At 40.4% G+C, this 27002-nt stretch overlaps 1 protein-coding gene across 5 annotated transcripts in view; it reads left to right on the top strand.

Annotated features, from left to right (window-relative positions):
* Positions 1-27002, top strand: part of NCALD (neurocalcin delta) — a 391013-nt gene that overhangs the window by 312774 nt on the left and 51237 nt on the right. The window contains exon 1 of one of the 5 annotated variants that reach the window (XM_059394946.1): positions 2800-2968. The exons of the other annotated variants lie outside the window; for them this stretch is intronic. The gene's annotated coding sequence lies outside the window, so the exon portion shown is untranslated. Of the gene's footprint in view, positions 1-2799; positions 2969-27002 lie in introns of those variants that run through there. 5 annotated transcript variants of the gene reach the window in all.

Genomic DNA, 27002 nt, shown 5'->3' with positions numbered 1-27002 from the left:
AGTCAGAATTTTAGAATACATTAACTTTATAATCCTCACAACAATCTTAGGATGTAGGCACTGGTGATCAGAGGATGGAAGTAACTTGCCCAGATGAGATTTGAACCCAGTGTCTCCAAAAAATAGCTCCATGGCCTTCCCACTAATGTTAAGATGGGGAGACAGGAACATTTTACCTAGAAACATCAAATAAAAGGCCATTTATAGTTTTCTGCTCAGTGTCCCATACTACCTGTTATTTTAGGTGTGTGAACCTGAGTCAGACTCCTTCTTTGGTATTTACCAATTATTTCCGGGAAAGTGGTCAAACTAATAATAGGCAGCCTTGACGTTCATACAGCAAGCGAAAACTACGGTGCAGAACTATTTTTGAATGGGTATTTTTAAATTCACTGAATCATTTTCACCTAAAAAAATGAGTTGTCATTTAAAAAGTAAAGGGACATATATTCCCTCAATGTGACGGGCTGTGAATGGAGAAACCCTTTTCTGTATTTCCTATAATATTTTCAGCTACATCTGGATTAATTAGCCAAATTGGTAGAAACTTTTGGCTCCAAAGAGATCATCACCGCGATTTCAACGCTGCAGGTGACTGGTAGCTTCTTTAGCTGTAAGAAGAATTTCTAATCCTAGGTAGTTTGCAAAGTGAAAATGAGTGATAACAGGTGGGAAGCATGCTACAGAAAGAGGATTTAAGCGCATCTACCTTTCATTTGGAAGTTTAGTCCACTGAGTATTCTAACTTATAATGAGTTTAAGCCCAAATCAATATATAGTAAGGTATACCTAGTCTTAAAAATAATCAAAAATTCAAAACGAAAAGGTGTTAGATTTTTGCTAAATTTCAAACTAGCTTTCAAATAGAAAGCCCTTGAATTTTCGGCATTTTCAGAACCAGGAACTTCTTGTTTCAGAGGACATCACCTATCGGCAGAGCTGGGTACTGCAGCTTTCCTCAAGCCCGAGCTGCACCGAGAGATGCTAAAGCAGGCAGCTCATGGGAGTTGGGGCCCTGGAAGTCAGGAAGGACCTGCTTTCCCTCCTCTCTGCCCATCCACGCATTACTACGATATGCATTTCTGAACAGAAACCCAGACATAGCTGGAACAAACTGCAAAACGATGAATTGTGGCTGTTGCAGAAATCTGACCCGGGTGAGACATCCCGATCCATCTAGATGGACATTGGGTTCAATGAGCCCCCTGTTGTTGTGCCGACAGGTAAATTCCCACCTGTCCTGTCTCTGAAATCACTGTAGCATGGGCAGCTTGATTTGACTTTTGCACTGCTACAGCTAATAGCATCAGGAGGATAGCCCTTCAGATACAAATCTGTCTTTTCTCCCAGTTGGGGCTGGTACACAAGTGGAAGAAGAGGAAGCCGGAATGGGAGGATTTTATAGCCGCAGTTTGGACATTGGTCTTATTGTTCAACAAGAAGCAATTTCTGACAATGAAGAAATTTCCTTCTTTTCAAGTGGCTCAGGTGGTTTAGCTTCCTTTTATATTTTGGAGCACCCTTGTGCTCGCTTCGGCAGTACATATATTTTGGAGCGCCCTGGAGCAACTTTTTTTTTTTTTTTAATTTTTAAGAGCCAGAATAGAGATCCTGATGACACTACCATGGAAAGGTCCTTTGTTCGGTCTTGAGAGCAGGCTCTTTCCCCTTGCCTTTGAGCCCTTGTGCCCTCTGAATGAGTATACATGTTCTGCGTGTATTTTCCAGAATACCTTCATTTCATTTTGTTTAATTGACTTCCTGTTAATAGAGAGGGAGGAGGCCCTGGGAAATAAGCACGTGGGCTGAGTTAGAAAGAAGCGGGGATGGTGCTAAAGGAAGTGAAGCTGAAGTTAGAAATGCGCAGGACCGTGCAGGACCATGCAGGACCGTGCCTTTATTCGCTGCTCTAGGCTGTCACTGTGCTCGGCGTCTGTGGGACAGTCCCCCATTTACTCCGCCCCGAGCCCCAAACGGCTGTGCCTGGGAGCATTAGGAGGAGAGGATTTGGCCCCTGTATGGTGACCTCCACACGAGAGTCTAAACACGTTCTAAATGTACTCACGAGGTCGTTTTAAAGTGGTGCCGTTTTACTACTCATCATTCTTGCATAGACATTTTATAGTGAGGGACTCTGGCATTCATACCTCCCCCCTGCCCCCCGCCCCATCCCACTCGGTGTCGGGGTCATTAGATTCTCTCAGCCAACTCTGGGCCATTACCCCCCGTGTTTCTTTTATTTCTTTCCATCGCTAGCGTGGTCTCAGGACCTCGACGTGGCTTCTTGCGGGGTCAAGACATCTTTTCTTCCAAATCCCCTTGAGTTTCTGTTTTTATCCCTTTGCTTACAAATAGCTTTAATTAGCTCAGAAAACTACCGCGCCCCCCCCCCACCCCCTGGATTTTTCAGTTTCTCTCCTTCTGCTCCAGAGAGAGACATGCATGCTTCGTTCTGGTGATAAGGAGACCAGTAGCAACTTCAGAGCGACAGATGCATTTTCCTGCAAGGAACTGTAACGAACAGACACCAAAGTCTTAAAGAGGAAAGTTGTAGGCAACGTTTGAGTGGCAGCCTCGGAGGTTGAGGGTGTTGGGGAGCTGTCCCTGATGATTGTGGGGTGCGTGTGTAGAACCACACACACACACACAGACACAGACACACACACACACACACACACCCTACAGTGACAGATGACCTATTGAAATAATTTCAGAGCTGTTCTGTGGTTGCTACGACAACCAATGCTCTCTTGGCTTTCATCTGGCCATGTGACAGGGACTTTGACGTCAGCTGGAGGCAGAGTCTGTGGCTGAGTCCACACAGTCAAAGGCCTGGGAGAATCTGGTGGATGCTGGCCGCTCCTGCCGCTGCTTGCTCTACTCCTGCTGCTGCTCCTACCGCCGCACCCCTGCTTCCCCTGGGGCCGCAGAGCATGGACTGTTAAATCTTGCACTTCTTTGGTGTGAGGTAATTAGCCTGCTTTATACACAGTAGTTATATGTTTTATAGATGACTGTGGTTTTCCCCCCTCTCTTTTACCTCCTACAAGTTTATCGTCATGAGCAATGATTGTTGTACCAGGGGGAAAAATGTGAAGCAGCTTCTAGTTGCTAATTTTGTGCGGAGTCTCTGGAATTTGGTTAAATTTGGATTAATGTTCTCCGAAGTAAGTTAAAATATAATCGCCTTTCTTGCTCAACACTTGCTAACATGACATTATTCAGAGATACGGATTTTACAGCTGGAGCCAAACATTCCCCGTTGAATTCCAGGAATCCTCCCTTCAGCATTGTTTTGGGTTTAAAGACTCCAGCATAGTCTTGCAATGTTACTAACTGCTTTTTTTTTTTTTCTTTTTACAATTGTTACCCCTTCTGAATCAGCCTAGAATAGTTTGGAATTTGGTTTCTATCTTGTTTGCAGCATGCATAATTAGCAACAATAGGCACAGCGGGAAAGAACATTATACTTTGAAACAAAAGTTGGGATTTTTTTCTTGTAAATAGGGTAGTCTGAAAATACCAGGGAAACTGTCAACAGCTTCCTGTTTAGAGGAAAAATAATCTGGAATATGCCAGGGAAGTTGGGGTGAAACCTCTTATGTGTGTATGCCTGTCACTGGTTTTGGTTGTTAGAGCAAAGTGCCCGTTTTCAGGATCTTCCTCTGAAAATTCAGCTGTGAAGAGAATGGCATTGGGTAGTTTTCACTAAGGAGTCATGCAAGCTGTTCTTGTATTTAGGAACTGAAATCTTGCCCACAGAAGGAAACAATAGTAGATGTTACTTTAATTCAAATCCAGATATAAATAGTCACTAAAATTTGCTCCAGATCTTGAATGAGTAATTTGGTAATGGTGATTAATAAGACTTTTTATCTCCTTATTCCTAGCACAGTATACAATGCAAACTGTTTTATTTGCACTGTTGTAGTTCCTTTTCTTCCCAAGTTTCGTAAATTTGGATTTTTCTATCATTGGATAGATTGGGTACTTTTGTACTTAATAATTCAAAGGAAACCTCTGGCATTTAAGCTCATTGAAGCCTACATTTATAATCAGGTTTCTAAATCTTACAAATCCAACAGGAGAAATAGGAAAATTTTAGAGCAGCACACTTAATATACTTACTATTTTGATGGCTAGAAAATAATGGTTTCACTGTGTATATGAATATGTATTTTGTGATATGTGACTTATATCTCAAGGTAATGAAATTATATATTGTTCTTATTTTTATGTTCTTTTTTAGTTTTAGAATTCTAATTGCATTTATATTTCTCTTGAAGATAAGAATTTTGAGCAGTATTAGGTTCAGTGATAAGTGAATAATTGTGGATGCAACAATAATTTTTCAATTGCTTTCAATGACTGAATATTCATTGAACTGACTGACATTTGGTAAATCTGTTTTTGGCCAGAGATCCCACAGAGGATTTTCCAAAAAGTCTAATGTGCTTACAATTAAGGTACATCTACTGAGGCATCATCTCATCATTTAATTGATCTCATAATTATAGTAACTCAGAGACCACATTCTTAACACTCCTAGAAATATGTTAATCGGTTTGCAACATTTCAAATGAGCATGGATAGGACCGTTAGCATTGCATTTAAAAGCTCTATCTTTGATTGACTACTTTGATGTTTGCTTCTTTTATGAAAAATAAGTAATAAAAATAAAAATAAAAAATAAGTAATGTAGCTTAGATAGCAAAGATACAGCAAAGATTTTCTATATATTTCCCTCTATGATATTTTAAATTAAAGTTATGAAATGATTATATTCAATGCCTTTATAAAATACACTGGATTTCAGCAGTGTGAAATATAAGAGAACAAGTCTGTGTCAATGACAAAATGTCAATGATAAAGTTTATCACTAGAAGAGAGCACCCTATGCTATGATCTCAGAGATGCTCTAGAATCCACAGGTTTTTCTTGTGGCAAAATAAAAAGAAAATGACTGTCATCAGAGTCATTTACTTAAAGCAGTCAGACTGTGCTGATTTCAAGGTCAAGTTTGTTTCAGCTTCAAAAGATAGCAGCGAGGAATGATTTGCTTGAAACCTGGTTGTTGCTTTGTGTATAAGTTCAGGGATTTTTAACCTTTTTCATGTCATGGGCTTCTTTGGCAACGTGGGAAAGCCTATAGACTTCTCAGAATGATGCTTTTAAATGCGTATGTTAAAGTATGCAAGATTACAGAGGAAACCACTTTTATTGAAATACATTAACCAGATTTTTTTTGCAATTGTGATATGTGTTTTGTTAATAATTTATTCTTAAATAATACAAACTAGCAGCAGGTATAACTACCATCATTTTGAAGTAGTGACGAGTGTAGAAGGTATTTCGGAATATCTGTACCAACTGTAATGTGATGTGAGAACATCCGTGATTTCTCTTGGTGACAAAATCACAGGTACTGTGTTTGTAGCCTACATTTTAATGAAAAGAAATACTAAATTTCAGTTTGAGACTGGCAAAACTGAAAGTGTCATATTTTTCCCATCCAAGTTCCTGGATTCCCTAGAATTCTGTCCACCCCTGAATTAAATGATAGGTAAGCAAATGAGGCCGAAAGTTCGTAGAACTGCATTGGACAAAACGCCACCATTTCCACGTCCAGTTCCACATCTGATTTTATTCTCTGAATGTGTGAATTTCACAGTATTCTCAAATTTCTGTGTGAAAAGGAATGGTATATCCAGACAGCTACCAAACTATAACTTTCGTTCATTTTCCTCCTTGAAATCCATAAACATTCTTATGTTACATGGACTGGGAAACTCTTACCTCATTAGAAAAGAGTGAAGAGGAAGGACTTATAGTGTTAACATAAGTTATGCAAGTTAAAACCATGGACCACAGAAGTAAGACTAAAGCTAGCAACAAAATGGCTTTTATCCACTCGGAGAAAATAAGCCAGGAGTACTCAGATGAAGAATGCAGGATGTTATGTGAGATCATTCGAGAACTTACATAACTTCCCAGTGTAATGTAAAGCACATACTTGTGTGAATCCGTAAGTTTTTAATACTAACTTCGTTACTCAGGATAGAGCCTATTAATTTATCTACCAGAGGTCCCCAGGATGGGCCACATTCAAAATGAAATGGAGAATGGAGACACTTCCTAAGTAATTTGAACTCAGGATTCTATTTGACTTATTGGTTATTTGAGAACAATACAGGAGGTAACTCCTGTAACTTTGAATTTGCAGGAGATATTGCCTACAATTCTTCTCCAACCTACTAGGTAGCTTTGCAGTTGGTTGGTTGGCTGACATCATGTATCATTACCTTTCCAACCCTGCCTCTAGATTGTCCAAAGCTGCTCTATTACATCAGCATCCCCCGTCTCAGCGTAAGAGAATTGGAGCCGTGACATTTTGTACAAGCTGTTGTCTAAACTCAATCCAAATCCCTAACATTTGAAATGGAAGCTTAGCAATTTTCCTTCATGTGTTCTTGGGGAATTATGAGAGAGGATTTTTCTCAAACATTTTTTAGTCATTGGACAAGAAGAGAACACCTGGTTTGGGGGTTTTGAGTCTCAGAGGCAACTTGATAAAGAAACTTGGAAAAAGTCTAAAAATCTCTGACTCCCAGCTGTACTGTTTGCCTCTTCGATGGCAGGTGTTTGAAATTTTAACTTCAGAAAGGAATGTGCCATTACTCCTCATGAAATCAACTGTTATTTAAATCGTGCCCCATGATGGAAATCTGACTAGAAATAGCATCCCAAAATATAGTTTTTTTTTATTGTCTCCAGAAGTGATGCCATAAAAGTTAGTGCTCATTAAAACTTCTATATAAAAATTATATGATAAATATTTAAATTCGCTGGAGCCATGTTCTTCAAACTAAAGACAGTCTGTTCTTTCTATCTCTGCAGTGAACCTTAGTTTTTTGGGACATATTTCTATAAATGCCTTTAATTAGAGACACAGCATTTCTTTAAAATTTAGTTTACATTAATGTCAAACGTAGTATACTCAGCTGACATTAAAGTTCTATATTTGATTTGCAGGAAAGAACTCTCTTAATCTGAATGATACTCAGCTGTTGTTTGTCCTAATGGAAGGATCATTCATATTTTCTGAATTCTATCCCAACGACTGTAGGAAAAGCTAAGGCTGCATATTGCTTTTGTGCGAGGATGAATCTTTTAAAGAATGATTCCAGATTTTTTTTTTTTTTACTTTTATGAACTTTAACCCTATCCATTAGGGGCAAATGTTGAGAAGCGTTCTATTCTTTGACTCTGCTCAGCTGACTCCCACAGACTTTCATGTGATTCATACAACGAAAACCACAACCAATTTTGTGATGACCATATTTACAACATCCTTGGGGATAAAAATAGCATCCATCAAAATTTATCCCATCCTATGCCTTCCCAGGCATCAGATGCCACAGGAACCAAGTGTTTATTAACTGGCTGCCGCATCTCCATATTACAGGAAAAATTTGGGGCCCTTCCCGCACATAGTTTTGAGCGATATATGCCACTGGCATAGAAAACTCAGCTTATTTTATGAACTTCTGATTTTTGTTTGCTTGAGCTTTAACTCAAGCACTGAGTCTTCCATATATTCAACAAGCTTTGCTCACCTACTGTGTGCCAGGCATTAGCCCAGACACCAGGGATACTACGGTGAACAAGACAGGCAAGGTCTCTACCATCATGGAACTTAAAGTCCACTTTTAGGGATCCTATGTCTCTCAACAGCCACAGTTTCTTCCTCATGGTCATGCTGGCCAGTGTAGACAAAATGAGAATTACTTTTAAAAACAGAAACAAACAAACTTCAAAACAAAAGAGACAAGCAAACAACTGGGAGCCATTAGATTTTACACCCAAGTTAAACCTTTGAAGGGGTGTTCTTCAGCTGGTGAACAGTTGGCCTGATTTGTAAGCAATCTGTTCTTATCAGTGTCAGGCATTCCAGATCAGTATGCCTAGCCCTATTCTCAGTGGGCCAACGGCTGTCTTCTAAATCAGCAAAAGAATGAGACTGGTAGGAACTGACCTAAAGAATGATTTTCTTTTAGGCAAATATGCTGTCTTACCCGAATAACAAGAGCTATTTTATTTTAAGAAAGGAATCCTTAAATTAGTAGTGCCCAAGTGCAGTTGGCCCTTCAATAACATGGGGATTAGGGGTGCCAAGCCTCCATGCAGTGGGAAATCCATATGGAACTTTTGACTCTCCCAAAACTTAACTTACAATATCCTACCATTAACCATAAGCCTTACCAATACCATATACAGTCAATTAACAGATATTTTGTATGTTATATTATTATACACTGTATTTTTACCATAAAGCAAGCTAGAGAAAAGAAAATGTTATTAAGTAAATCATAAGGAAGAGAAAATAGTTACAGTACTATACTGTATTTATCAGGAAAAAATCCATGTGTAATTGGACCCGTGCATGGTTCAAACCCCGCGTTGTTCAAGGGTCAACTGTGTATCTATCTTATCTTTCTTGTACTAATCCAGTCAAGATAGGTTTACTACATAACCCCAAATCCCAATGGCATAGTACTCCCAATGGCATAATACCATTCATTGTTCACTCACCCGCAAATCAGATTTAGGAGAAAAATTTTTTTTTTAAGGTTTATCTATTTATTGAGAGAAGAAAGGAAGAGAGAGAACATGAGCAGGAGGAGGGGCAGAGGGGAGAATCTCACACGGACTCCCCACTGAGTGTGGAGCCAGGCATGGAGCTCCATCTCATGACTCTGAGATCATGACCTGAACTGAAATCAAGAGTTGGGTACTTAACTAACTGAACCATCCAGGCACCCCTAGGAGAAAGGTTCTACTCCACACAGTTGTCCAGGAATTCAGACTTCTAGCTAGTTAAACTAATCTGGGGAAAGTCCTACATCTACAACTTGCAGATGTTACTTAGGACAAGTTACCTAAGTCACGGTTTTCTTTCCTGGATAATATCAGTGCCTACCTTACTGGTTGTTAAGCCAGCTTACTTGGCATAGTAATTGACGGGTATTAGGTGTTCAATAATGTCAACTGTTATCATTAACTTTCTTCCTCTGATAGTGCGGCTACCACCACCATTTCCCCAAAACTATGAAGTACCACTGCCCAAAATTGTGTGGGTATCTTCCTGGTGTTAAAATAGTAGCAAACATTTAGGGAGCTAGATAGACTTTTAAGCTCTTTTCAAAATAACTATTTTTTCTTCTCAGTGTCCAGTTTTACAAATGAGGAAGCTGAGGTACAGAGAGCTTAAGTAAATAGCCCAGTGTTACACAAGGATATATAACAGAACTCTAGGTATATGACCCTAGAGTCCTGGCTCTTTACTCACATATAATTATATCAGCTCCCAAATGCTCTTCTAGAATCTTGCCACTCACCATAAAGAGCAGGAGTCTGTTGCCCTCCCCTTGAACCTACATAGGCTTGTGATTGGTCCAACTGATAGAGCACAGTGGAAACAATACTAGATGACTTCCAAGGTTGGATCATAAAAAGATACAATTCCTTTGTCTCTGGGCTATTCTTTTTCTTTCACACGTGACATTTACTCTTGGAAATCAGCTGCCATGTTGTGAGGAAGTCCAGACCATTTGGAGGGGCCATATGTAGGTGTTTCAGCCAACACCCAGCACCAACCACCAGAGATAGGAGTGGGAAGCTTTCAGAGGATTCCAGGCCCTAATTCTTAAGTCCTCCTCTCCCTTCTGATGCCAAGTGGGCCAGAGATGAGCTATCGCTGCTGAGCCTTGCCCTAAATTGCAGATTCATGAACAAAATAAACATTGTTGTTGTTTTAAGTCCATCAGTTTGGGCATTATTTCTTAAGCAGCCAGAGTAGCTGGGACATACGGGGTAATTAGGTATGACTAAAACACCTGTGTAAGGGACTAAACTTCAGGTACATATTATTTAAATAGGTTTTTATGATTTGGGAAAAGTACCTAACCTAATTAAAATAATTTCTAGAGGAAAATATATTTCAGTTACCAAATTACAAATGGGCATCTTGTTTGTAAATTCAGAACAGTGTCCTACCTATTAATGTTGTTGCCGGTTCTGGAAGATTTGGGCTACTCTGAGACTTGACTATTTGCCTTAGTAAAATTTCCCTCATTGTTTCTGCCACCTAGGATCCTCTCCACTGGAGAGGCTGTGTGGACAGTAGTACCTGTGTTCTTTTTCCCTGGTCACTGCTTAGCCCTCCTTATCTGCTTTTGTCTCCCTTGCTCACACCTACTCTAATCTGCTGCCCAGTTTTCTGTTGTCAGGCCCTACTGTCTTCTTGACACTCTCCTTTGGTTCATTTCCAATCCTTCTAAGCCTGTTTTTCTGCTCTAATGGTTTACAGTAAAGCTAGGGAATTCCTCTTGGCCAGGTACGATGAAGCTCATTCAGCAAAGTCTTCTTACAAAGCTGCCAAAATGGCAACTGTCCCACTGGCCTGTGGCTCCAGACATCTAGCACTTGGAATATTCAGAACTATAACCCTTATATCCTCACTCAAAGAGACCCTGCTGTCTCTTCTGCTGCAGAGATATCAATACCTCTGATTGTCTTCTCACTAAAATGCCACCCTCTCCTGATGGTCTTCCCACCATGCCTTTAGAAGGTTAATTGTTTTTTTCACTCATTCATTTGTTCATTCACTCTTTATTAATTCTGTATAGTGGGCCCTGTTGTCACGTACCTATGGAAAGATCTCTTTTGTGTCCAAGGACTGGTAAGTTTCCTCCAGTTGTCTCTCATTTGCTTACCATTAACACCAGGCCGATGTGGTCCAATGATCCAAATGTTTCAATAATTAATACATGTCACACTTCATTCAAGGAGTCCCAGCTAAGCAGGATACTACACGCATAATACAGGACCAGCCAGTCTTTGAAAAGGTTATAGTCCAATGGGGAGGCTAGACAACATACAACATACAACAAATTGTAGAGCTGTATCCAACCACTCATAATGCTTAGTGTAGCATGCAACACATTGTATCTACTCATTAAACCTCTGGTAATGATGAAGAATTAACCCTAGAATGATATGTGACATTGAAAGGCATCTTCCTTCAAGGAGGAATTAAGCTTTGAACTGGGTCTTAAAAAATGGAGAATATTTGGCATGACTGCAAAAGTGAGAGGGTCATCCATGAGTACCAAACATTGTGAGTACATCCTGGTAACAGAAATTGACACCCATCTGGGATTGAGAAAATGGTTGGAAAAGAGGAAAAAAAACAACAACAACCATACAATACCTGAGGTGGGTCTGTGGTGATCTAGAATTGACCAATTTAAGGTAAGCTGGATTTGACCAGATAGACAGCAGGAAGCTAGTGAGTTTGGGAACAGGTAAGTGATGTATGTGTCAAATGGTGTTACAATATTTTAACAACCCTGTTTACTTTTGCTTTATAAAATTTATTTTAAAGCCCCACTATGTGTTAAGTATTTCCTTTTTCTCTGTTTTCTCATAGGAAAGTTCTAACTTTTTAAAGTAAAAGAAATATGAATTATTTTCTGCCTTCAATGCTGTGTGAATGGTCCTTTTACCATTAGCTGGGTGATACCTAGAGGGAGAGCTATGTAATGTCATAGCTTTAAAACTATAATCTGTTTTTAGCAAAGTCATAGTCACATAAAACCCAAGCCAGATGAAAGATTGAAGCCTTCCTAAGATTTTCCATAGAATTATACTGTAGTGATAATTGATATTCATAATGAAACCTGTGGGACATTGCACCATTGTTCTGATGTTTTTAATTGAGTCATCAATGAAAGACTAAAATATATTCAGTAAAGTTTAGTTGGAAGCATGTTTCCTTATATCTAGTCTTTGAAAACTGACCATCAGATTATGTGTTTGGCAACTATCAGAATTTTTTTTGTTTTTTCTTTTGCTTTTTTTTTTTTTTTTTAAAGTAGGTTTGTCATTCCCAACATGGGGCTTGAACTCACTGAGATCAAGAATCCCATGCTCTACTGACTAAGCCAGCCAGGCACCCCACTATCAGAATGTTTTTAATCAAAATATCCCATTCTCAAGAAAAATATTATAAATTATACATACAGAGCTGTGCACTATATATATATATATACATATATATTTATATGTATATATTTATATAAATATTACATATATTTACACACACACTGTAAAAGAATAACAAAAACATCATTTGTTAATCCTTCCAGAAAAATGTGACGGAGTCATACTGCTGATAACTTTGCCATGGCCCTCAGCAGGTTGGTACTGTCCCCAAGGTCCAGTGGCTGTCAGGAATTGAATCTGTGATATAGTTGTGAAGTGTCCAACCACATAAGGATTTTAACGCAACTGAGGACAGAGAGTAAAGGCTGTGCTTTATGCTTCTAGAGCATGACTCACCCCTGCTGTTGGCAGTTGTGCCTGTTTGGAAATCAGTTCTGTTTCCTGAGCCCATTGCACACCTAGTTGCTTCTTGCTCCCTCCTGGCTATTTGGCCGTGAACGGCCATGGCACCCTTAGTGATCCCTGAACTGAGGGCAGTTAACTCAAACCCCTCACTCTCTCGGGAACTTTCTTTATAGAGAAACGGAGCTGAAGTTTAACTGCAAGTTACGGTTTTCATGAGATTATTTGCTGGTTTCTCCAGAAGATGTTTTCACAGAATAGAAGCTATTTAAGAAAAGGCAGCCCCTGGTCCAAATTTCATTTTGTAAAAATAACTACTATTAAAATCTGCTATAGTCACCTCCAAAAATGTTGGCTAACGTCCAACTTTAAAAGCCCAGTCCATTTCTCTTCTGAAAAGAACTGACTTCTTGCTCTGGCCTTCCAAACAGCCTGGACCGAGGTGCCTTACTGCCCTGACGGGGCATCCTTGCCAGGAGGATTACTTCATTAAAGTCCCAAAGGGTTAAGGGCACAAAACTTTGTTATGCTACAGGTTGACAAAAAGGTACTGATTTTGAGATACTGTGTAAAAAAAGAAAAAAAAAAAAAAAGGAAAGTTCTCACTGAAATCACATTAAATCACATCTGAACTTAAAAAACAGGGACTTTTTTTTTATTGTGATAAAATATACAAAACATAAAATTAACCTAAAATGTTAACAGTTTTAAGAGTACAATTTGGTGGCATTAAGCGCCATTCGTGTTGTGCAACCCATAACACCATACCTCTCCAGGACTCTTTCATCTTCCCAAATTGAAACTCTGTAGCCATTGTAGACTAACTCCCCATTCTCCCTTCATCTCAGGCCCTGCTAATCACCATTTTACTTTCTTTAAGTAGGTGCATTTTAAGAAAGTTTAAAATGAACCTATAATTTCTCCTGTATATACACTCTTCAGTTAGTAAAATCCCTATTAAAAGTTCCCAAGTAACTGGAAGTTTCTTAGGTTTACAAGTGGGCAGGGTTTATGCAGAATTCCATGATGCAGAGATTTCAGACACAGTGCAGATGATGGGTTGAAACGTGTTTTTCCAAACCACCTACTTAAATCTTATTTAGTGTAATTTTTGCATAGTTATTCAGCTTGCCACTTTGCTTGATAAAAGAAAGGCATTGAACCTGAGACTTTCTGGTCCCAGTGATATACTTAAATAGTCTTATACTTACCTTCTATTAATGTTTATTTTACATAACTTAAGTATTGAGCAATATATGTTTGTGATAAAACACTTGGACAACATAGAAGGACATAAAGAAGAAAATAAACCTCACTCTTAATATTCTACTGCCTAAAATAAGCACAGTTAATATTTTCAAATTAAAAAGCATTATAATTCATTTTACTTTAACAGAAGAAAAAGAACTCCAAAATGAACCTGAGGATTTGAACTTCAGGTATTGATTTCTTTAAAGCAGGAATTATTGGATTTCAATGAAATTGAATTGCCAGTTAAAAATTTTAAGTCAGTTGGGGCCCCTGGGTGGCTCAGTGGGTTAAAGCCTCTGCCTTTAGCTCAGGTCATGATCCCAGCATCCTGGGATCCAGCCCTGCACTGGGCTCTCTGCTTAGCCGGAGGCCTGTTTCCTCCTCTCTCTCTGCCTGCTTCTCTGCCTACTTGTGATCTCTCTGTGTCAAAGAAATAAATAAAGTCTTTAAAAAAATTTTAAATCAATCAAATACAAAGAGATTGGGGAATCAACATCTCTTAAAAGCTAATTGTTTCTTAATAGGTATAGGTTTATATTTTCAGTTACTGAAGCTTAGTTAACCATCTCATGAAGATCAAAAAAGACCATAAGTAATCAAACAAAGATACATTTGGGGAAATAAAAGGTTTTTAACCAGCGTTCGAAACTTAATTCCACCCTTAGGAATATTATCCTAAAAAAAAAGAAAAAGAAAAACCTAGAAAAAAGCATAATCTGTAAGAAACAAAACCCATGAAGTTACAACCTTCTTTTAAAAAACTCATAAATCATACAATAGGGAAGCAGTTATTTTACCCAGTGAACTAGAACTCACAGAGATTTTAGAGGGATTCACTATATTTATTAACCTTGACCACAGAGGCTTACCTTCACGTGCTTCAGACACCAGTGTTTTTTAGAGTCCGTTGTTTAAATGCAAACTGTATTTTAGTTTGCTTCATATTGAGACCATGAGTCTCTTTTATTAATATTTATCTTGTAGCATTTCTCGTTTTCTTTCTCTTCTCTGGTTGACTTGGAGGAACTAAGTTCATACATGGCCTGTCATCGTTTACTTCTTGATTCTTAAGTATCCAGTCGATCGTGATAACCTTTTGTTTGTTGAAGATTTCTTCACAGCCCTGTTTCCTAATTCTGACTAAATAGGCTGTTCCGCTAGGTTATCTTTCCATCAGAACTGGATTATTTCCATTGTTTCCAGGTCTGCCTATTTCTTGGGTTCATTTTCAGTTTTTCTAGAGTATATTTTTGAGTTGTTTCATCAAAACAGCAGAAGGGCTAATTCCTTATAGATTTCATTTTGCCCTTATAATTGAAATATAGCTTCAAAATAACTTTCCACCACAATTTTATGGGCTTTGTTCCAATGTGTTCTAGCAAACCGAAAAGCAGATGCAAAGTCTACTGCCTTTCTCTTTACAGGTAGCTTTTTTACTCCCTCCCTGAGCTTTTAGAATTTTCTCTTTGTATCTGGAGATCATAAAATTTCCTGGGAAATGTCTAAGTATGTCATTTTTTCATTAGTCCCCTTCAAGCTGTCTTAATCTGAAGATTTAAGGGTTATTCAGCTCAGGAAAATATCCTGTTATTTCTTTGAAATATTCATCTTCTCTATCATCTGTGTTTTCTCCTCCAATAGCTTTTATTTGGAAGAATATTATATCATTTAGCCCCAGAAGATACTACATCTCTTGGATCTTGGATCTCTCTCCTCTATATTCTTAAATTTTCTCTAATATTTTCTTTTTCAGGATTTTATATATTAATTTATTTGAGAAAGAGAGCAGACAAGTCAGGGGGAGAGGCAGAGGAAGAGGAGGAAGCAGACTCCCAGCTGAGTAGGGAGCCCAACATGGGGCTTGATCCCGGGACCCTGAGATCATGACTTGAGCCGAAGGCAGATGCTTAACCCACTGAGCCGCCGAGACGTCCCTTTCTCTTTTTTCTTTTATGTGGATTCCAGAGTTTCCTCAAATTTGTCTTCCAGATTTCAGATTTATTTTTGTCATTTCATGTCAGTAATTCAACTTTCTACTCAGGGTCTTTTTAAAATCTTTAGTTTTAGGGAAAAAAAATTTTTTTAAATGGCTCCTTTTTCAAAGGATACATAAAAAGGGTATCCTTTTTATGGATACAATATTCTCCTAAATTTCCCTGAAAACAGTAATAACACTTTAAAAAAAAAGTTATCTTCTGTGTCCTGTTTCAACTCTAATTCCTTTGGCATCAGTTGTTCTGTTTTTCTTCTGGATCCTTCTCTTTTATGCTCTTGGTTTTTCTTAAATAACTGTTGCCTTTTGAGTGGACCAGTCATATTTATGAATATGAATATGAATATTATTCTTATTTGAGAATAAGAAGCAGGTAGGCAAGCTTTTGACTGTCCAAAATGCCCAAGTTAGCAAGACTATATTTTGAGCAGTGAACTGCATAGGTGTACTGCCCTTTTGTGCAGAGTTTGGGATGGGTGCAAAAGGGGGAGGGAGGAAGCATTCTGCAGAGCCCTTCTATTAATTCCCCTGTCTGCTCCTTCTCTCTGTGGCCCTAGACCTGCATTCTCCGGAGGGGTTCTATTGGGAAGAATAGCTCTCACCTCTACATCATCTCTCTCTGAAATCTAATCTCTGGTAGTTTTTGTTGGCTCAATCCAAACCATGTCTCTTCACTATTTTCCAGAAATTTTTAAGAATTTCTGTCTACAGATGGTAACCTTTTCTGATTTCCATCCCTGTTACAGATTATTCTTTCTCATACATATTTTCTGCCATTTCCGTGGAACTTTGGGAGATAGAATATATGAACTTGCATGCTTAAGCTGTCATCCTAAAGTGAAGTTGTTTTAACATGCAGAATGTTTATCCCCGTGTGTTAGCGCTTGAGACCAGGGCACATGTCTTTTGTTCTGCGAGGCCATTTCTCTTTCTTTCATGGCCTCAGACAGCACTTCTAATCCTGGTTAGATATATGATCAAAATAGATCATTTATAGAGAGCAAAGTGAAAGAAGATGGGTCACATGAGCTGATTCCATCATAGATCATAATATCTTCCTCCAACAGGTGCCTCCTCATCCTTTAGGACTCCACTCAAGCCCTGCCTTTCCTAAGAGGCCTTCCAAACATCCCCAGTATTCTTGCATAATAAAAACTGCTATTATAACCCTAACCACATAGTTGTATAATTTTCTATTGTCTCTTCCATTAAACTTCATGCTCCCCGAGGATAAATGAGGTGCTGTGTTTCATGTCTGTATCCTCAATGTACCCCATAGGGGCTGACATGCATTAAGTGCCCAGTATAGGTCAAAGAACAAAATAACTCAATGAATGAACAAGGGAATGAACAAGCTTGATGTTGACCTTGGAAACAGGTGTGTTGTATTTCTGTGCTGAAAACAAGACCACTGACCTCCTGATTGTCAGGAGAAGCTTTGGAAAGGGTGTTTCAGGCAGGAGGAGCATCATGGAAAAAAACCCAAGGTGAACTGGGGCATGGCCTTTTGGGGGTACTGGTGGTGGTTCTCATAGTTGCTATAGATAATTGATTCATCCAAATACAATCTAATCTCTGCTGTATCCTTTTGTGCTCAGTGGCAGGCAGTCTTATTACAAGTTTCTTTGATCTTTGCCAGTTCAGTGAATGCAGGTCTAATTAGAACGATAGTATTTTGGCAAAAATGCTGGTTCCCCAATTCCTTAGGTGTTGATAAAGGATCCTTCCTGGTTCTTTATAATCACAAGTTAAAACCTACACCAGTCTTCTTTGCCAGTTTACGTGAAAAGATCCACTTACACTTGTTTTCAATAGCATTACCTGTGTTGAGGCCTCACTTTGCAGGAGGTGAAAACACAGACGCTTAGAATGGGGCTTCCAAGCCCTACTGGGTTCCAGTAGCCCACTGGAAACCGGTACAGCAGGAGCCCCTCTGTTGCAGGGCTCTGCCTCTCACACAATTACCTGGCAGAACTTCCTTGCTCCAGCGCCTCTGACTTCACTCACCACTTGGAAGTCCTCTCCAGAAGTCTGAGGACCTCGCCTCCCATTTCTGGTAACTTAATAAAAAACTACTGATTTTCAGGGCAAGTAGGCTCTCGATTTCTGGTTAATTAATACAAGTCTTTTCACTTCAAGATGTGTTATTCTATCCACATAGCAGGTGTTCCATAAATAGTTGTCAAACAGGTGGAAGAATGAATGAAATCCAAGAGGGATTAGGTTTACCTTTTCTGAAATTAGACTCAAGGAGCACATTTGCCTGCAGTTACCCCAGGTAGGTGCTGGCATCTGCTTCAGATTGCAGGCCATTTACTGCTTCCGTCTCAGTCATTTCTGTTCCGCCCCATCACCCATCTCTCGTCTTCGGGGCCAAATCACTCTCAGATTTAGACGCTCAATAAACACATCTCCCGAGGGTCCTTCTATTTGTTCCTAACACAAGACAGTCTGGGAAATATGTCGCTCCCAGTGGGCTTGCTCCTCACCTGCTAAGGCAGAGACCCTGACTCAAAGGGCTCGTCATCACACCCTCAACTTCTCAGCATTGCAGTGGGCTTGTTTTTAAGAGTGAAGCTGTGTGGTGTTCGGTGTGGGACCGTGTAAGGCAGGACATCCACAGGTATATGACCCAGGAGCTACCTTAACGAGCATCATTGAAATGCCAGGCCGTGCTAATAGGAAAGCCAGATCCAGAAATGCTAACGTTATAAAGCGACTGGCATAAAGGGTCTCGTGTTTGGCAGCCTTGGCAGTAGTCAGGCCTGCAGACGTAAGGAGAGAAACAGTTGCACGAAAAGGACACAGGAAGAGAGTTCAAGTCCTCTCATTATTCGAAGTCCTGATGGAATCTGAGCTGCTGGGTCAGTGGGTGGGGGCACCCAGCTCTTGACTGGGATCTTCCCAGGAGCCTGGGGGGAGAGGCACAAGGTGTAAACACAAGCCCCAGCACGGGGTCCAAATTGCAGTGAGGACTTCGCAGCTCAAGTGAGGACTTTGGAATTGGAATCCAGAAGCCTGGGGCTTGGGATCTACCTTTTCACAAGATTTTCAAGGTGATTCTTAACTCTCAGCAGCTAACCTTTGACAACCACCAGTACCTCTTAGGCTTCTCCATCTACAAGGATCTCTTGCTGTAGACAGACCACCCAGCACCAGGAATTTCATTCAGTCGAGCATGTGGCTGCTCAGCACGTAGCAGGAGGAAGCAAGCTCTGTGCCCTTGGATTTATTTGTTTTATTTATGTATTTATTTTTATTCTTATTTTATTTGAGTATAGTTGACATATGATGTTACATTAGTTTCAGGTTTATATCTCAGTGATGCATTATTCTGTGTTCACAGTGTAGCTACTACCATCTGTCACCAACCATCACTATTACGATACCACTGAATATTCCTTATGCCATGGCTCTTATTCCCGTGACTTACTCATTCAATTTGGAAGCCTGTGTCTCCCACTCTCCTTCACCATTTTATCCAACCCCCACCTCCCCTCTGGCAACCATCAGGTTGTTCTCTGTATTTATAGATCTGATTCTGCCTTTTGTTTTATTCATCTGATTTTTTTTTATGACACTTTTAAGTGAAATCTTATGGTATTGGTCTCTCTCATCCGACCTGTGTCACTTAGCACAATACCCTCTAGATCCATCCATGTTGTTGCAAATGGCTGTGCCCTTGGATTTAACAAGTGATTCTAGAATACTGGCACCGCTTTAGGCCTTGCAAGCAACCCTGGCCTTTAGGGATTGGTAATTTATAAAGTCACAATCTGCACTCTCAACCCGGCATGGCCACTTAGCATCACTCGCATCACTGAAAACTCTTGTTATGGATATATGCCACTGGTCACAAAAGATCGGACGCAAATAGAAGGTTATCGTCCCAGATCACTACCACAACTAGAAAACAACTCCAAATTCCTTATTTGCGAGGAACAACCTAAGAATGGGACTAACTCACAAAGCTTACAACAGAGCCTACAGATCTCTTAAGTAGGGCTATCCAGTTCAGCAAGTAAAAATACAAGACACCCAGTTCAATTTGAATTTCAGATAAACATAGAATTTTTTTTTCATTATGAGTATATCCCATGAAGTATTTAGGACATACTTATGTTCTAACATGAATTAGTTATTTATCTGAAATTCCAATTTAAATGGGCTTCCCATATTTTATCTGGCAGTCCTACCCCTCTGCTTTTTTAGGGACACTTCCCAAAAGATCAAGGCTGTTAGATTTGAATATCTGGTCCTAAGAAGTTGACAAGGGAGTGGAGGTCAGGGAACATGCCCTATTGTCTTCCTTAGAAAGGAATGCCTTAGAAAGGAAAGCATGCCTTCCTTAGAAAGCCTTCTTTAGTGCATAGGATTTGGGGTATAATAAATACACGAGGAGTTGGTATCAGATGGTTCTTATTCAAAGGAGGCTGACCTTGGTGCTGACCTCTTAGGAGCTGTAAACGGAGGCTGATATGCCACAGGTGGGCCTCCTCACATCCGTGTCGGTGAGAGCCTCTACCCTGCCTCACTGCCCATGCTCCCATCGCTTGTGACATGAGATGGTGGTTGGCAGGGCCTGAAAACTGTATCTTGCAACCTAAATATATCTCTTTCTCTTCGAGCTCTTTCTAGCTTCATGAGATTAAACCTCCCTTCAAATATCACGAGTTCCTGCAAAGGTTTTATAAGCTAAATCCTAATTCCCCACTGGTTAACGTGATCTTTTCAGCGTTCCATCTCTGTTTTGGAATGATTTTTTTTCACCCCAGGAGTAATAAGTTAACTAACGATCCACAAGGGGAGTTTCTATTTCAAGAAGACTTTGTAAAGTGGAAGAATGCTTTGGGTATTTTCTTTCATTGTAGGGCCCCACGCTCTTTGAGTCAGGGCACACCTGTTTTCGGGAAACAGTTTGTCAGCAAGACAGCATCGGTTTTCTGGGAGCGTGCCAAAGAACCTGTGTCCTTTCCTTTTGATTTATTTCCTTAAATTGCTCTCCAGAAGACAGATATTAATGGGAGGAAAGAGCAGCAGCCATCTACGGGTGATTAGTGAGTTTGTGCCGTCTGCTTCATTGCAATCAAGTCCGGTTCTCGTGTGCAGCTACTGGGGCTTTCTTGGTAATATTTAAGAGGAAAATCATATTTTAACTCTGCCTAAATAGTACCTGGTGACCACCTGAAATAATCATTTTTCATTACTCACCTTTGAGGTAAGTCAGTATTAATCCCTTATTATTTCATGAGAAAACCAAATCCCAAAGGAGCGGATTCTGACCCAATAGTATGTGGTGATCAGAGTCAGGCCTATGACTCTTAAACCCTCTTCCCCCCCTCCGATAAGCAGATTGTCATCTTTCACCAGCGCTGTGCAATGTACAAAGACCCAAATTTAGAAAACGTATTTCCACTTAACAACATAGCTCTACATGTGGGGCAGGAGTATTCAACTCTCATGTCATATAAGAATTACCTAAACTGCCAGTGCTAGGGTCACAATCCTAGAGATTCTTGGTCCTTTGGTCTGGGGTGTGGCCAAGGCATAGGTTTCTTGCTTTTTTTGTTTGTTTGTTTGTTTAAAAAAAAAAAAAAAGCTTCCAGGAAGCTCAGGTGCAGGGAGATTGAGAATGTTAGTCCATGCAAAGCAAACAGGGATTCATGGGATGCTGAAGTTGAAACCTGACCCAGTGATGGTAAGTGTCCATTAGAGACCCTGCATATGCAGTCTCTGGAGACATAGACACTTAGCTTGGTTTAAAACCATTTAGTTACCAGAAAGGGAACATGAGCACAGAGTAGTTTCCTAGTTAACTCTAGTAGAAATACATTGCTCTGACAGAGGGACAGGGAGAAGAGAACAAACCCAGGGGATGGTGTGCTGACCAGACTGCTGAAGGAGGGGTGATGTTGGGAACCCAGGCTGCCTCAGGATCATGACTTCAGAAGAGTGCCATGTTCCTGGGCAGTGGTTCCAGAAGGTGAATAGGTAGACCTTGTTTGGGGACCCTGGGGGGTGGATCAAGGGAAGCTTATTGATTCCAAGCAGTGTGCACTCTGAGGTCAGACTGCCTGGATTCAAATAATTCTGACTCTATCACTTAAGTTCTGTGAACTCGGGCAAGTTACTATCTCTCAAATGATCAGTTTCCTGATTTGGAAAATAGGTAGAAGTTGCAACTTCCTCATCATTTGTTGGGACATTGAAATGAGATAATATATTATACCTCAGTGCCCCACCCCTCAATCTTTCTAAGGTAACTAGATCACTGTGAAATTTTCTTGATTAAAATGGGTTGGACCATTACCTTTGCCTTCAAGGTAACTCATTCTCACAAGGCAGCACAAGGTTAGACTTAAGGTAGTGAGCCGTATGTTGATTCAGAAGCAAGAGATTTCATGCATAAAACCTTACAAGAGGACCCCTCGGCCACAGAGTTGCAGGGTAAAGCTGCGGAGTCCAGGGTGAGGCCATGTCCTTGGACCAAAGAATGAGAACAGCTACCGGGAAGCCAAAGGGGTTATGACAAGACTCGAGTCAAAGAGGATGGACAGCTACCAAAGTCAGAGTTTATAGAGCCAAGCCCCTCAAAAATCCCTGATCCAGAAACCAGGGAAGGTGCCTGAGGCTGAAGGAGGTGGTTGTAGGAAAATACTTCCAAAGCCCCTGTTGGGAACCAGCAAGGCTTCTTTGATCTCTGCCTCTTTTGAAAGTTGCTTAAAGCCAAGGAGGTTCTGGAATTGAGTGTGTTAGCAGGCCTTTCTGACAAGCATGTGTGCTGAGAGAAGATTGGGGTTTCTAAAGCAGAGCACTCTGACTCTGCTTGAAGACCGTGGACCTCTCAGCATTTCCCACAGTGGGACCCACAGAAGGCAGGTTCTGTGGGATGTTCCATGACAAACATATTTGCTAGGTGAAAGAAATTTAGCATGCTTCTTAATTAAAAAACTTTTCAGTCCTTTTAATTTGCTTGTAAATGTCTAAGGGGAATATATGGTAAGGTGTGTTTCCCAAACTAATTGGGCCATGGAACCCTTTCTTCTTGGAACCTAACTCCTATGGTTCTTTTGCCATCTTAACTCCTGAGGCTTTTGCCTTAACACCCTTTCCTCCTTCTCAGGGGTGTGTAGAACCCTCTATGGCCTCGTTCCAGGTCCCTACCATTCACAGAAGGAGTAAGATGAGGCTATTGACTAGAGGCTGGCAGGCCTGTGCCTGTCTTGATCTTCTCTCTGGCACATAGTTGGGACTCAAATAGTGCTTATTTGTAGAATAATTATTCATTAAATGGATGAATGAAATAATCTAGTTACTACTTATAACTCCAATTACTGCCATAGAAAGTACCTTCGGTATTCAGGGTTAACTATTCAACTGACCCACTCTTGATGGAGGAGGTGTTTTCTGAGATTATTTTGTTAAAAGGACCAAGAATCAAGAGATGTGAGTTATGGTCTCAACTTGGTGCCACTCTTTTCTACGTACCCAAAAGACTTCTTAATAATCTTGGCATCCCACTCCAAAACAGTAATGGAAGTAGTCTGCAACAATTAAACTCCACAAATATAAAATATAATCTAAATGATTCCCTTATGAATTAGACCCATCTGTTAATGTCCTCTTGGGCCCTTTCATATCTAGTCTGAACCTTTTTGAAAATCTAGGTATGCGCAGTAAAGACTACCCCCAAGCATGTTTTAGAACCATAGGCTTCAAAAGCTAATAATATACTATATGTTGGCTAATTTAATTTAAATTAAAAAAAAAGAAAGTTGCATTCAACACAGAAAAATTAAATAAATAACCATAGGCTTTGCATGTTTAAATGGAGAAGAGAGATGGAACAAGATGGACTATTTTCTTTGACTATTTTATAGGGAATAGTGTTTATTTTCAGCAGGTTCCCAAATAACGTAAAGTTTTTCTTCTGTACTTTGGGCTACTGCATCCCAGGAATGATACATTTTTGTGTGTTTTCTCCCATTCTAACCCACCTTGACTTGCTCATATAGAGGTAGTATGATGCTAAAGTAATTGCTGCTAAAACTGTGCAAAGGGTCACATCAGACACACAGCCTAACCGTGGCACTGCTGTGCAAGGAGACGGGGGCTCCTTATTGCTTGTGGGTTCACACATCTGCACTCATTGGATGGCAGTCACTTTTTATTTTTTAGTTTTTGGAGAGGGTGCGCAGAAGCAAGGCAACCAACTTGATAGGGAGGAATTGGAACTATTATCAGGTCCACAGGCTGAGATGACTAGGAAAGAAAGCTCATTCATTTGAACTCTTGTGCATTGTAAGTTATGCTTGACTTGGGGGAGTTAAATTTAAAGCTTATTAATGTACATGATAATGTATAAAAATACAGTGAATATATTATTTTAACCCTGAATTATAACAGAGTCTAAAGATTTTTATCTATTTTTTTTAAAAGATTTTATTTATTTATTTATTTGATAGACAAAGATTACAAGTAGTCAGAGAGGCAGGCAGGGAGAGAGGAGGAAGCAGGCTCCCCACTGAGCAGAGAGCCTGATGCGGGCCTCCATCCCAGGACCCTAGGATCATGACCTGAGCCAAAGGCAGAGGCTTTAACCCAGGGAGCCATCCAGGTACCCCATGTTTTTTAAACATTTATATTAATAGTCTTCAACCTGTGTAAGGATTAAACAAGTCACTATTTTGAAAATAAAGTTATTTGAAATCATGACTTTCGGGAAATCTAGGCTGTGTCTGTCTCTGCACTGGGCTCTGGGAGCGCAAAAGAGACTTGGAAGTTCATGCTGTTTGCCAAGTGGGTCAAGAGGCCCTGTTGTCCCAGAGGACAGCTGGCACACAGAGGCAAGCCACTCGCTCTAATTTTATTTTTTCCTGGTAAAGAAATAGCAACTACTTGCCATCCTACTTCTTTGCAAGAAAGCAATAAGGTGTTTATGTAGTGATTCTGGCACTTTTAAACCATTTGTTCAGTGTAAATTGTTACTATCAGAAGGAGGCATTTGACAAGGAGACTGTAGGTGATGGGGAAAATCCAGAAAAAGAAAGTAATCACAATAATTTAAGCTGACCAGTATAATGCAAGCTTTAGATGAGATTTCTTTAAGAGACTTAGTCTAGGGTGCCAGGCACGTAGCTGTTTGGAGCTCTTGACTGGAGAAATGAATAATACAAGAGAACCAACTAATGTTGCTTTAGCTATTTCAAAGCAATCTTGTATCTACACAGAAACATCAATTATAGTGGGGTCCGCCTGGAGAGCACAGGGTTACACAGCAGGTTTTCCAAAACCCAAAGCCTACTCTCTGAAATGTATGGCCACAAAGGATGCATTTCTGAAATCTGATGTTTCCTGTCTTATTCAAATATCAATGATGATGGTTAGGAACCTTCCAGAGCTACCGGACTCTTTTTCATGTTCAATGACCAGGACAACAAAAGCCTCATCAATCCGCTAATGATCTTCACTCTGCTCTTTGAATTCTGCTCTGGGGCTGCTGGTTCTTCCATCAGTGTTTGTCTCTCCTCTGTTCAGTCCGGCTGGCCTGCATTACCCTGAGTCCCTTGAACGTAAATGGCTCGGCCCTGGTTAATTGGGTTATTTGATTTCTTTCCTCCCTGGTGGCTAATTTTGTTTGAGATTTCACAGTGCTTCTAAATTTGTATTTGTAAACAAACAGGGACACTCTTTTCTTCAAGTCATTTATTTAAATCAAAATTAGAAGACCTTTTAACCTTCATACAATCAACCTGATGAAAGTTGCTATTGTAGGTGGATATTGAAAATGTGCACAAGTGTCTCAGCAAAAAAAAGGGGGGGGGGATTGCATTTTGTTTTATGCCTGTTTTAGATTTGGAAGGCTGTGGATGCCTGCCTGTTTTAGATTTGTAAGGCTGTGGATCAGTGAGTGAGCGTATCTCAGTTAGAGGCTAGCATGCCTAGGCCTTCTACTACTAGATTTTGGAAATATGTAGAGTTTATAGTCAGTGTCCAGTTAAAAGCTCACAGGTAATTTATTATAATTCATTTCCTTTGTGAAGAGGGAGAACCAGATGAATTAGGACATGATGGATGGGCTCTTTGAAGCACCAGAAAACATTAACCTATGGATTCAAATAAATTTGGTATAGGACTTCTAGTTTAATGTTGGACAGTATTGTTATAAGATACTTGGGATATGGACATTGTATTAGTTCCTGTGACTGCTGTAACAAATCCCCACAAATGTAGTGGCCCGAACGCACATTTATTATCTTACAGTCCTGGAGATCAGAAGCCTAAAATGGGTCAACAGAACAGAGTTGCCTTCTGGAGACAGTAGAGGAGGGTCTTTCTTTGCCTTTTCTAGCTTCTAGAGGTTGCCCATGTCACCCTGACCTCTGCTTCTTCTGTCTTGACTTCTCTCCAACTCTGATACTCCTGCCTCCAGCTTATGAGCATCCTTGAGACCACACTGGGCTGATTATCTCTGGTAATCCGAGATAACTTTCCCGTCTCACCATTCTTGACTCTATCGTAGGTGCAAAACCTCTTTGCCATGTAAGGCAACAAATTTCCAGGTTTCAGAGATTAGGATGCGGACATCTCTGGGGCCCATTATTCTGCCAGACGCACACAAAGTAATGCACCCTTTCTAATCGGTTTTCTCGTTGGTCTTCCCCCAAAGCTCAAGGAGCTCATTGCAGCTCTGGTCTGCAGGGGTGGACCATGACTTTGAACCAATCATGCAGCAGAGAGACCTCCTAGGAGAAGAAAGCCTGCTGTGGAGTCTGCTCTGTGGACACTTCCAGTGGGTACCAAATTGGTGTTTTCTCCCTTTCCACCACAGTCTTGCAAGTGTAACATGTAACTCATTACATAGCATCAAAAGCTGTGGGGGTGGCATTCACAAGCATTGGGGCTCTAGGGGGCGCCTGCGACTCTCCATCTAAGGTGCAAAGTACTTAGCAAGTGCCTAGGGAATTGTTGTTGCCTGTGAGTGGCGGTCATGGTGGCCTGCCGTGGCGCGGAGCTGCCGGGCACACCAGAGGTCAGGAGTGGACACGAGCAGGGCGGAGAGCTCTTGGGAGGCCAAAGCCATGCGTGTTAACACACGAGGCAGGACACTGCACTGTCACTGAACGTGCAGCACAAACCCAGTGACGAGTGAGGAGACGTGGCACAAATCACGGCCTTCTCAACATCACAGAAGAGGAAGATCCCAGAGGGTCCAGATCAGCTCAGTCCATGGGCAATTCCTTTAGCCATGCTGGGAGGCTGATCGCGGCTGACACCTGAGCCCCTGGCAGATTTACAGCTGTACAAATCATTATTTGCTTGCCAAATTACTTCTGCGGAACGGAAAATA

This window comes from Mustela nigripes, chromosome 3 (genome assembly GCF_022355385.1).
Source record: "Mustela nigripes isolate SB6536 chromosome 3, MUSNIG.SB6536, whole genome shotgun sequence".
NCBI lineage: Eukaryota > Metazoa > Chordata > Mammalia > Carnivora > Mustelidae > Mustela > Mustela nigripes.
This window is presented reverse-complemented; position numbering and strand designations above follow the sequence as displayed.